The following is a 13,769-nucleotide window of genomic DNA, read 5'->3' as shown; positions in this document are numbered from 1 at the left end:
CGGGTGTGGACACCCGGACAGAGCTGGGCTGGCCAAATTCTTTCTGCCGTGGATCTGGAATTGCAACTGAAAGGTATCAGTTCATTTTTGCTGGTGTCTGGAACTAAGGGTATATTAAACCCAGGCGCTATGAGATAAGTGTATCCAAACGGACCCAGTGAAAGCTGTTTGGCAGAGAGAGAGGAGAGGGAGTAGATATGCAGAGAGTAGCAGGCAAGGCTCATGGAGAAGGAGAGAGAGTGCACCCATGAGCTAGAGAGAGGGGAGATAGGGAGGCAGAGAATGAGAGGGCAAGGACTCAGTTCCCCCCAGACACAGGCTAATTCTGATTGGCGTGACCACCTCTGTGGGTGGGTGGGTGGACTGAGTTTAGGGCGAGTTCAAGGGCAACCCTGGTGAGCTTTGGAAACTCCCAAAGGTTTTGCTGATTTTACAGTTCAGACTCTGGTCTAATACTTCTGTCACTAAACAATACTGCCTTCTGGAACACCTACAGAGCTACGAACCCTGTAGTTTAATGATTTTTGTTTTTTGCTTTTTGTTGGGTTTTTTTTGAGAGAGAGAGAGACAGAGAGAGAGAGGGAGAAATAAGGGAGGGGCAGAGAGAGGGGGAGACAGAGGATGCAAAGCAGGCTCTGTACACTGAGACTGGAAAGCTCGATGCAGGGCTCAATGCAAAGTTTGAACTCGTGAACCATGAGATCATGACCTGAGCAGAAGTCACTTAATTGAATGAGCCACCCAGGTGCCCCTGAACTCTGGGTGCTTAGTTTAATCCTGAAGGTAGATTTCAGCACAAAGAACATTAATCCATGCAACGAAACCCTTTTAAAATAACTCAAGACATATATATATATATCCCAGAAATATTTTTAAGTGTCTTTATTGTTCCTCTCTGACCGACTCTTTGCATACACCACAGTATTTCCATGTATCTTGCTCCAATGACTCGCTTCCAGTAAAACCTCTTTTGCTTTCATCTAAGCCTCCTGAGATATATATATTTATTTATTTTTAGTTACAAGTTCAAGAACTTTCTAGAAGAATGAAGAAGGAAAAGAGAATGAGAGAATTCAAAGAAAACTCTATTGTCATGCGGAGGGAAAGCAAAGGCTGCAAATACCCCACTTTTACCATATGCATCCCTGTAGACCTATAATGGCATATAAAAAGACCATAAAAATCTTAGAATTTGGGATCCAAGAAGGACTTTTGAAATCATTAAATCTAGACAACAGCTCTGCAAATGACTCTTGGTCCCAGATTTCAGAAGCACTTTTATAAAGATTTTACCTGTAAATAACGGCAACCTGATAAAATGCATATATTAGAAGGGAAAATTACTGAACTTCTCATATAATTGTCAAGGCGAGAACCAGAAGGAACTTAGTAATAATTTCTTTAGCCTCCTTACACTGCTGGTTAAGTGCATTGGAAGTTAAGAGAGGGGCGCCTGGGTGGCTCAGTCAGTTGTTTCTGACTCTTGATTTCGGCTCAGGTCATGATCTCATGGTTTATGAGATCGAGCCCCCCGTTAGGCTCTGTGCTGACAGCATGGCGGCTGCTTGGGATTTTTTCTCTCCTCCTCTCTCTGCCTCTCCCCTGCTCACACTCTCTCTCAAAATAAATAGACATTTAAATAAATAAATAGACATTTAAACACATAAATAGACATCAAAATAAATAAATAGACATTTAAAAAAGAAGAAAGTTAAGAGAATCAAGTGATTTACCCAAGGTCTGAGATCCAATAGCGCTGGAGTTAAAATTTCAACTTGCTTCTCAGAGTGCTTTGACCAATGTCTTCATCCCCTTAGACCATTGGCTTCTAAACATTTTGTTATTTTAATTAAAAAAATAGAATTATTATTTAAATAAATTAATATAAGCAACCCTAATTGGCAATACCAATAATCTTTTCAGTGAAGCGGTGTTTGACCATCTTTCCCCCAACACACACACACACACACACGCACATCGTCATATCTGTCTACCCACATTCTACATCTTATGGCCCTAGGAGATATGAGAAACCTTGAGGACTCTACAAAGCAGAGTTTGGAAACCCCTGCAATGCACCACACCAAGACACTCCTCATCTCCACAACGTATGGTTTGACTTTAGAAAGAGATTGTGTCAAAGGGAAAATGCATTTGCTCCAAAAGACGGCTATAATTTACATGTTTCTACAAAACAGCATGAAGGAGCAGGGAAGCAAAAATGGATGAGAAGGGAAAGGGGATAAAAATGAATTTGAGATCTGGCCTAGGTGACTTGTTAAAAAACCATTATTTATTTCTCTTCTGAAGAGGCAGAGATGTACGGGCTTGGTCAGTCTGTTAGACTGGGGATCCATCACTAATCAATAGATGTTTGGACAATAAAATTGGTTGTCGTTACTCCCCAACATACATGTCTGGCACGAACCATTTTACTAATTCCCAAGGTGCCTGCTAATCTTCCAGACATCTCTGCGTGGCAGGCGATCTGCTGACTTCATTAGGAAATGAAAATATCTTCTTTGCATGCACAGGTTTGCTCTCAGAAAGGCACATCAGCAACCCTGAAAAGGAATTTCCTGGATGTTCTAAATAATGAAAGAACATAGACTGGGGTAATGAGGACTAGGATGAGGATTAACTGAGGGAATTTTACAATCTAATACCAATAAGAGGCAAATTTTAAGGAATGGAGTACAAATGAAGAATAAGGAGATGACATTTCTTTTATGATTAGTTAGTGGAAGAATTCCAAAGCTGGCTTCCCTTTATTCGTCTCCATCTGTCAAGTATTCTACCAAAGGCTTATTCTAATAATGTTCTTAAAACTACTTTGAATTTGAAATGTCAGTAGGAGAGGAAATGGAGATTTTTCTAAAATTAAGTTTTCATATTTGTTCTTGTATACTGAAAACAACCCAGAGCCTAAATGTTTTTTTTTAAAAAAATAATAAAAAAAATGAAATGTCTTAAAGTGCATATTTTCTGGGAATAAGAATGTGATCTTTCTGATTGAATTAATATAAAAGAAGGACCCAGATGTAAATATTTTAAAATGTAACTAAAAAAGGCTAAAGAGGCACAGATTAAAAAAAGGAAAAAGTTCACATTTAAACCTGGAAGGAAATGACCCTCATGACAGACTAAAAATATGTAGAACATATTTTAATGAGGCATTCATACTTAAGATTTTAAGATTTTAAGGACTCTAGTAGAAAGTGGCTTACCTGAGGCTCAGACAAAAAAAAAAAAAAAAAAAAAAGGAAAAAATCCTGCTCAATAACTCTGGTTCTAATGTGCTCTCATTTTATCTACTTTAAAATATTCTTACAAAGAGAAGAAAGCTATCATTGTACTAATCTTGCCCGTCTCTTAGAGCTCCTAAGTACTCTGGTTATAGACTCTATAGAAATTCTTGAACAAATAGAATTCCGTGGAAGAAAATTCAGAAGCAAAGGATCAATTCATATTATGATCATGAATGGTATAGTTAAAATTAATACACTGTATCGAAGTCACCCCCCAAAGAACTTTTATTTCAGTATCTACTTTTATAATTTCAAATAATTGCAAACCGAAGTAATGAATGTATTCGTGTCCAAATTCAATTGGCATGAGTCTAAATGTAGAATGAACATGAGAAGAGTTTGCAAATAAACAGTGTGATTATCTTCACTCTATCATGGATAATTTTCTTTCAGGTTAGTTAGGACAGCTAATTGTGTGCCTGGGCAGGAGAATTAAGGGTAAGAATAATATTGCTATTACATCTTAATGGGATGAGCCGACAACAGTTTACATGTTCCATCAGCATTTTTATTTTGCAAAAGATAGGAAAGTGTTCGGGAAATGTTTCAAAGTCAGTGTGCCGTGATGAAATAAACTTTGGAAGTGGAGATAAAACCCAATTTGGAGTCCCATATCTGTCATTTATTAAGTGTGTGACCCAGGGCAACTCAATCACTTGGGGCTCAATTTTCTCATCTGTTAAATGAGGAGACTGTACCAGAGAATTTCTCAAAGACCCATCAGAGCTAGTGTATTTATGACGACAACTGTAAATGCTAATCAGATATATTTTATTCGTTTATTTAAAATAATTTTAATGTTTACTTACTTTCGACAGAGAAAGAGAGAGAGACAGAGGCGCAATAGGGGAGGGCAGAGAGAGTGAGACACAGAATCCTAAGCAGGCTCCAGGCTCCGAGCTGTCAGCACAGAGCCCAATCCGGGGCTCAAGCTCACAGACCATGAGACCATGACCTGAGCTGAAGTCAGACACTTAACCGACTGAGCCACCCAGCTGCCCCAATAAAATATATTTTAAAATCAAGAGCACAAAATGAAAATTATCTAGTAGTGAACAACTCATCAACAAGGTGTTCATATATAATTAATAAATAGAGGGGAAAATCTGACTTAATTCCCATATTTGAGAAATTTAAAGAGGAGATACATAACAAACCAGGAGCATCAACAAAAAATATATGAAAACTGTAATTAAAAAAAAAAAACAAACTTCTTTTTGTCCTAGCATAATCACATTCTGTATTATATATAATTTCTACCAGAAAAAGTTACAAGGATTTTAACTTTTATTATTCGGAGAGTTTTAGAAAAGAAAGTATTGTTCATCTTTTTGATTTAAACTTTTCATGTAGTTATGTAAGTTGTTGCATAACTGATACAATGTTACATTTTTAGATATTTGATAAAACACTGAATATTAATTTTTACAGTTTTCCTCTTTTGCCTTGGAGTCAAAAAATAAATGTTTTTAATATTTATTTATTTATTTTTTTTGAGAGACAGAGCACGAGCAAGGAAGGGGCAGAGAGATCTGGAGACAGAATCCGAGTCAAGCTCCAGGCTCCGAGCTGTCAGCACAGAGCCCGATGCAGGGCTTGAACTCGCAGTCTTCGAGACCATGACCTGAGCTGAAGTCAGATGCCCAGACAACTGAGCTACCCAGGCACCCTAGGAAATACATTTTTCTTGTCTCCAACATTTTTTATATCTTGAATGTTTTCTAGGTACTAGGCAGTGGGTTTATTCTACCTAAAGGATGAAAACAGCCCTGTAAGATTTCCCCAACTAATATTTCTTGAATGAATCAATTCTAGCCCTGTATATCCTTCAATATTTAGTGTCAGTGTGGTCACTGTTCCTCTCTATCCCCTTCCTTTGGAAGTGAGAGTGAATTTCTTAGGACAGACTGACTAGAAACTTCATTGTCACTCCACTCAAGTAACATAGAAACCTTGGTGTCTTGTCACACCTCGTCCACACACCCTTCCTGCCACAGAGTAGATGCTCACTAAATTTGCCTAGTGCAGCCAGCATGGGGAAGAAGAAGGAGTCTTCTCTTCATTCTCTCCTACCCTCCATCTCAGGGCTGAGATTGGATGAGATCATCACCACCCTTCTAATCTCCCTTTTCTCCCTCTCTGGAGTGTTTGACTCTGACCCATTCTTTGATCCTGTCCCTGGAGGGCAGGATTCAACTACCAATGAATTTAGGAAATCATCTGCGGTGGGAAGAGAAAGGAGGGAGTTCCCCACAAACCCCTTCAATCCAACAGCCTCCCTCAGCATAAACCTAGCCAACTCCATCAGTAATGAGGACCCCGAGCCATGTAGGGGATAAGGGTGGGGGAAAGAAGTGGAAAATGGGCCACAATTACTGACCAAGAGAGTAGAGTGGGAATACTCAACGTAGACTTTGTGGGGCAAACTCCTTGCAGTCAGATCTGCCTCAACTACTCACCATGTTTGGTAAGGTGACTTTATGTCCCACTCAACTTTGCTTCTTATCTGAATTGCTTAGTTTCAGTTTGGCTTCTACAGAGTCACTCTTTCCTTTGTTATAACCCTTATCTCATGAATAGAGTTGCCAGATAAAGTGCAGGACGCCCAGATAAACTTCAATTTCAGATATATGACGAAAAAAATTAGTATAAATGTGTCCCTAGTTTTCCGCACGTATTTACACGTCTTCTATGTTGATTTGTAAAATCTGGCACCATTGCTAAGGGATCAGTCAGCAGAGCTTGCCCCATGATTTCATGTTCTGTGCATTCTCCTGGAGGACTTTATGGTGCTCTCACTACTAACTCAATCCCTTGGTCTCCGGGTCCAAGTATTTGCTAGAGGTGAGCTAGCCTCATGTACTGATGTGGTGGTTTAAAAAAAACAAAAAACAAAAACAAACAAACAAAACTCTCACAAACATGAATCCCAGGCTGGCACAAAACTTGGGTCAATAGACCAATCCGCCCCTTTCTGAGACCAGCTTTATCGAAGCCATGTGAAACTTCAGCTCTTGCCGCTATGCCCACAGCAGTGTGCTTCAGAACCAAGCAAAAGTCCAAATGTGACATTTTGCTTTATTTCTATTTTGCGTGTGTTTTCTTCCGAACAGAGCATCCCTGACATAGGTGGAGAACACCGCACTCCCCACTTTCTGAAACACTTTGCCAAAATCTAAGTAGGTGAAAATCCACCTTTTAACGATGCCCTCGGAGAACGAAGCCACCGATGGACCATTGCAAACTGCAAGATATGAGTAGAAAGGAGAAAGGGCGGTGCCCGCTTTTAAACCCCAAAATGGGGGCGCCTGGGGTTAAGCGTCCGGCTCTTGAGTTCAGCTCAGGTCACGATGTCACAGTTGGTGGAACTGAGCCCCACATCGGGGTCTGCGCTGATGGTGGGGAGCCTGCTTGCGATTCTCTCTCCCTCTCTCTGCCCCTCTCCCGCTCTAGCACATGCTCTCTCTCTCTCTCTCAAAATAAATCAATAAATATTAAAAGAAAAGAAGCTTGAAACTGCTGTGAGCCCACTTCTCAGTTGGAACCTCACGCCTTTTTAGGACTCATGTTGGACGTGAGCTTCTCACAAACCACCGGCCTCATGAGTGGCTGTGTCTCCTTTGCCAGGTCCAGAGCAAACGTGGCCAAGGTGCGGTCTTAGATTCACTTTTCTTGGGGGGTTGGTTCCAAGTGTGCACAAGTCCCATATTGTATCTGTGTGCCATCCTGGGGACGCCTCTTCTTCTCAGATATTTCCCCAGTGTTAATGGTCACCTCATTCCATAGCAGTTGGCTTCTTGTCTCTACCGCAAGGCATAGGGGACCGAGCTCTCATGCAAGGAGCTAGAAGGAAACGCTCAGATGCCAAATTCTCCATGAAGCTTTCTTTGGTCTCCAACTCTAGATGTACCTATCTTCTCCCTTATTCTGCACTTTCAGTCATTTACTGTATTCTCTTCCCCCCCGACCCCATTTACATATAAAACTGAGTGTACCGTTCTGGAGAGCAAAATTAATTTCATATTGACTTGGGACCTGGGTGTCCCCTGAAGGTGGACTAATAGAGTGCCTTAAATATAAGTTATTCAAAACATTTATTTGTTAAAAGTAAGCTCCTTTTATTTGTCCATTTATTATGTATATCAGATTAAAAATGTACCATAATCTTACAATATAATCATACGCGCATGTCACGCACAAATCGTATGCAATTATGTAATTATAATACACCTGTTAATTATGATTTATTATTCATCATAATTAATAATACATAATTAATTATTCCATTAATTGTCCCCTCTCTCTGCACTCTGAAACATCTTTATTACGGCGATCACTACTTTTTTGTTCCAATTCCCTGAATGGCCTACCAGTATCAAACAGCCAGCAGCAGCAGAAAGATTTTTCTAGCCCTTAGGCAGCGCTAAATGGAACACCATTAAGATTTTTGCATTCGTTTGTTTCTTTAACATAGGATGCAGTGGTCCCTTGCCTCAAAAACTGGGTGCTGTAGGGCTGGTCTTCCCAATGAGACTGGGCATTAACTCAGAAAAATACGTGGCTTGAGGTTGATCTAATTTGTTATGGATTATGAAGTTCTTTGAAGAACAATACCTTTTTTGAGGGAAAAAAAATATTTCTCAAAAAGCCAATAGATTATGATAAGTGCAAACTTTTAAAATGTTTTATTATGAAGCATCCGGTTTGAACCCAGGCCAAATTAGTAATCATTAGACATGGGTGCATTTATGCGTATTTATTTATTTATTTATTTATTTATTATTTTTTTAATGTTTACTTAATTTTGAAACAGAGAGACAGAGCATGAGCAGGGGAGGGTCAGAGAGAGAGGGAGACACAGAATCCAAAGCAGACTCCAGGCTCTGAGTTGTCAGCACAGAGCCCAATGCGGGCCTCGAACTCATCAACCACGAGATCGTGACCTGAGCTGAAGCCGGACACTCAACCGACTGAGCCGCCCAGGAGCCCCTGCATTTATTTTTATTTTTTAAGTTTATTTATTCATTTTGAGAGAGAGAGAGAGAGAGAGAGAGAGAGAGAATGAGCAGGGGAGGGGCAGAGAGAGAGAGAGAGAATCTCAGTCTTCGTGCTGTCAGCACAGAGCCTAATGCAGGGCTCAACCTCAGAAACTCATGCAATCAGGGCCTGAGTAGAAACCAAGAGTGGGACGCTAACCAAATGAGCCACCCAGGTGTCCCAGACATGGGTACATTTAAATGATCATTTGCCTTTGTACCTAATAAAAGTCTATCTCTATCGTAGAAACTTCCTACAACTCTGTACTTAAAAAAGCAATGTCCTACCTACCATCCATCACTTCTCTTTGACTACGTCATTCCAAACTCTGCTCAAATCCAACTTCCTCTACGAAAACTTCTCTTTATTAAGGAAGTTGGAGAGACGCTGCCCATGACCATTCCTAAGAAACTTTATTAAACACTCTTTTTCATGCACTTCACGTCAGTTACCAAGGGTGCCCTCTCTTCCTTCTTCCCTCAGCACTCCGGAACACAACATGCAGCCAGAGCTGGGGGGTGGGATGGCTCCCTCCATGCAGCTCTTTGATCTTCTACGTGGAATGGATTTACTACTACAGGGGGCAGTTTGGGGGTGAAAATAGCAGAAACTGGATCTGCCTATTGTAAGCCAAAAGGGAAATCGTTGGGAAAAAGTGAGCTGCCTGACCGGATCACAGGATGGCTCAAAGAACATGCCAGGAAGCAGAGGGACAAAGGCAGCAGGGACTATATGACAGCCTGGTTGGGCACCTACTGTTTTCAGACTTTGCATCACGCTGCTTCTAATCCCAACTCCAGGAATAGAACCTGGTATCAGTCTATCTTGGGCCACCGGCCTTCCTACCTCCTGGCCATAAGGAGTCCAGGGCACTGGAACAGTTCCATCAGGCATCCCTCCCATCGGGGAGGGATTTCACCCAAATAGAAATAAGGGTGCTATCAACAAAAGACAAGGAAGTGTTTCTTAGGCAAGTGAAAAATCACCTAATAATCACCATACCTTCACGGGTGATAGTGGCATAGGAACATCTGGAAATCACTTAGCACACCTGTTGCAGTAAAAAGAAGCATGATAAAGGAGAGTCGGAACCACCTGGCTTGCTGTGTAATAGCTGGACGACCAGTCCTTTCTGAGCCTCCGTGTCTACATCTGCAAAACAGTTTCACCTCACTAGGTTGCCATGGGGATTGCGTTAGACGATACGTGAAAAGTACCTCGCTCTCTATCTAACATCCAATGGGCATTCTGAACACAACTGGTTTTACTTTCTTTGGTCTATAGTGAGCATCGTTCCCCGGCAGTTCTAAAAATAACTCTGGAGCTTTTCTCTCGTTCCCAGGCGAGTATTCTCTTTAGAAAACTCCGTCCACTTGATGGCATTAACAGCCACCACCTCCATTTCTCAGTGAAGAATGCTTTTGCTCTTTTCCTAGCTCTGCCACTGAAGTATCAATCATATCTTACGTTTTGTCATTGCTGTCTTCATGTTGGTTGTGGATTTCCTTTGTATCTTTCCTCATTATTTAACTCGACTCCACCGCCGCTATCATATCTGTCACCTTCCCCACCCCATGCCTGCTTTTCTGTGCTCCCCATGTCAGCCAAGAGCACCAGGGTCTATCCAATCGCTCACCAGGATTTTGCCATTTTCTTAGTTATCCGTGATAGCTTTCTCTTAAGATGTCTTGTCTACAGAGTCCCAGAGTCTACCAATCACCGGGTCCTGGGGATTCTGCTTCCCCAACATTTCTTGGTTAATCAACTTCTTTTCACATCTACGACTAGCACCAACGCCCCCCATTGCTTCTTAAATGTACTACTGCAGTACTCCCAGGTCGACTCCAATTAGCCTTCAATCTTTTCTCCACGGAACAGCCAGAATTATTTTGCTAAACGCAAAACTGTCCACGTTTTCCCCTTGCTTGGGACCCTTCTGAGTCAGAAAACAGGACAACACAAAACAAACAACCAAAAAAAAAAAAGCCCTGCCATGTTTCTCCTTTACTCGCTCATTTACTTCTGACACCAGATGTGTGTGTGTTTTTCCCCCACATCAAGCAACTCTCTGTGACGTCTGTGACGTCAGCTGAGTGTTCAATTCCACTCCCAAACTAATCAGGGTTGGCCCAGACTCCAAAGGTTAAGGGCTCAGTCCCACGAGACTATCCCTCACTTCAGACACCAATCTCAAGTAATAGGTCCCTTGGTTCACCCTAACTTTTATCCAACTTGGCTACAAAATGAAGGTTTCCACAATCCCCTCCTTGGATTGGATCATTGGCTGGAATAGCTCACAGAACTCAGAGAAACATTGGCTTCTATTTGCCAGAGTATTATGAAATAAAGGATATGATAATGTATGCAGATAAACAGTCAGTTGAAGAGATTCATAGGGTGAGGGCTGACAGGTTCCCGATCACAGGGGATTCTGTCCCCATGGAGTTGGGGTGTGCCACCCTCTCGGTAAACGGATGTGTTTACCAAATGGAACGTTTTCCAAACCCTCTACTTTGGGGATTTTTACAGAAGTGTCATCATGGAGGCATGATTCATCATTAACTCAATCCGCAGCGCTTCTCCCCTTCCTGAAGGATAGGGATTGGGGCTGAAAGTTCCAAGCTACTGATCGGGGTTCAGTCTTTCTGATGACCAGCCCCCAATAAGAAGCCTGCCAGGAGTCACTTCATTAGAACAAAATATATTCCTATCACCCGGAAAATTCTGAGGGATTTAGGGGCTCAGTGTCAGATGCTCCTTTTATTCAGAAAATTACAAAGTTCTCAGGAACTTTATTTCAGAAACCAAGATCAAAGACCACATGTTAGAACAAAAGATTCTCTTAGTGCCTCTACTTACAAGGGTTTTGGAAGCACTGTCTGTGTCAGGAACAGGGACAGACATATATTTCTTTTTTTTTTAACTTTATTTTTTATTTTTTAAAATTTACATCCAAATTAGTTAGCATATAGTGAAACAATGATTTCAGGAGTAGATTCCTTAGTGCCCCTTCCCCATTTAGCCCATCCCCCCCCACAACCCCTCCCATAACCCTCAGTTTGTTCTCCATATTAATGAGTCTCTTCTGTTTTGCCCCCCTCCGTGTTTTTATATTATTTTTGTTTCCCTTCCCTTATGTTCATCTGTTTTGTCTCTTAAAGTCCTCATATGAGGGAAGTCATATGAGTTTGTCTTTCTCTGACTGACTAATTTCACTTGGCATCATACCCTACAGTTCCATCCATGCAGTTGCAAATGGTAAGATTTCATTCTTTTTGATTGCCGAGTAATACTCCATTGTATATATCTACCACATCTTTTTTAGCCATTCATCCATCAATGGACATTTGGGCTCTTTCCATACTTTGGCTATTGTTGGTATTGGACATATATTTCTTATTATTTCATGGCATCCATTGGCTTTCCCTCACTCTCAGGATCAAAACTAAGGTCCTTAACATGACCACCCAGGCTCCGCCTGTTCTGGATCCTCTGTACTTTGGTGGCTTCATTTAGTATCTTTTCCCGAATCTCACAGAGTTGCAGCTAGCTGCCTCTCGTTGCCTCAAAAGTACCCCTTCCCACCTATCCCAAATCAGAGACTCCCTGCTCGTAGTTGTTTCTGCTTGAATGTTCATTCCCTAGCTAATTTCAGCTCACCCTTAAGTCCCAGTGCAGATGCTAGTTTCTCGAGAAAGCCCTGCCGAACCATCCTGTTCACATTAGGTTTCGCTGCAAAATGCATTCAAGGGACTGTACCTTTCACTTCAGCAGCTCTCATTCTGATTCTCAGTTTAGAGTAATTTGCGTATTTTTTTGTCTTGTTTATTGTTTATCACACCCACCAGGCAACACGTTTTATACAGCAGGAGCTAACTCTGTCATGGGTTGCCACTCAGAAATACTTAGCAAATAAGGCCTGGGTGGCTCAGTTAGTTGAACATCTGACTCTTGGTTTCAGCTCAGGTCATGATCTCAGGGTCATAGGATCGAGTCCCCCATCGGACTGTGCCCTGGGCACGGAGCCTGCTTAAGATTTTCTCTCTCCCTCTCCCTCTGCCCCCCTCCCACTCTCTCTCTCTCTCTCTCTCTCTCTCAAATAAAAATAAATATTTGGCAAATAAATGACTGATTGATTGTATGAATAAATGATTCCAACTACAAGTGGGAATACCCTTGTGAGCACGTGTGAATAAAATAAATATAAATAAGGAAGAATTGTTTTTGCCTAAAAATTGTTCTCTGTATTCATCAGAGGCTTATATGGAACTATGTTTGTAAGTAGGGGAGATTATACAAAGTGGATCAAATCTAAAAGGCAAAGATAATTAAAGATAATAGTGGCTACTCTTTATGGAAGACTTTAAATGTCCTGTGTCCTATCTTGAATCTTTCACATATTCACTTTGTTTAATCCTCATAAAAAAAAAAAAAAATCTGCTGCATTTCATTATCCCCTTTTAAGGATGAGAGAGAGAGAATTTGTCAAAGTTAGCTCAATCTTTAGAAGTCTCACGGTATTTAAAGGCATATACTGGGGCGCCAGTGTGGCTCAGCCGGGTAAGCATCTGACTTCGGCTCAGGTCGTGATCTCACAGCTTCTGAGTCCGAGCTCCACGTTGGGCTCTCGGTTGACAGTTCAGAGCCTGGTGCCTGCTTCGGATTCTGTGTCTCCCTCTCTCTCTGTCCCTCCCCTGCTCATGCTCCGTCTCTCTCTCTCTGTCTCTCAAAAATAAATAAAAGTTAAATTTTTAAAAAACTGCTCTTTTTATTACTTGCTAACATTTTCCATTTAACTCTTCGAAAAATCCAAATTTATAAATTTTTGAAGCTCAGGTAGTCGAAAGGTATCATTGTAAGGATTCTAAAATGTACTTGTAGGCTACCTACCATTTATTATAACACATACTTAGTTGTCTTTCATCTGAAAATTAAAAAGTATTATTCTTTCAGAGGCAGTATCGTATATCTAATGTGGCGTGTGTGTGTATTTTTTTCTCCAATCAGATTCACTTTATGGGGTATTTTGTTTTATCCCAATGTGTTTGTTTAGCAGGTCACATTTACCAGGTTTGGGGCACCTGGGTACCTCAGTCGGCTCAGGCCACGACCTCACGGTTTGTGGGTTTGAGTCCCATATCGGGCTCTGTGCTGACCGCTCAGAGCCAGGAACCTGCTTCAGATTCTCTCTCCATCTCTCTGCCCCTCCCTCTTTCCTGCTCTGTCTCTCCCGCTCAAAAATAAATGATAAGAACATTTAAAAAAAAAAAATTCTTTTCGGCCAGCCGCCACTCAGTTCTCATCCTTGTTAACCTATGAGGTCAGGTCACTAAAACCAAAAGTCGCGAGTGAGTTCATGGTGGTGGTTTGAGCTGGGGGAGATGAGAGAAGAGGTATTTTTGTGGCTTAAAAGAAGCCATAAAA

Source organism: Panthera leo, chromosome C1 (genome assembly GCF_018350215.1).
Source record: "Panthera leo isolate Ple1 chromosome C1, P.leo_Ple1_pat1.1, whole genome shotgun sequence".
Taxonomy (NCBI): domain Eukaryota; kingdom Metazoa; phylum Chordata; class Mammalia; order Carnivora; family Felidae; genus Panthera; species Panthera leo.
The sequence above is the reverse complement of the archived record's forward strand: the minus strand, read 5'-3'. Positions refer to the sequence as shown.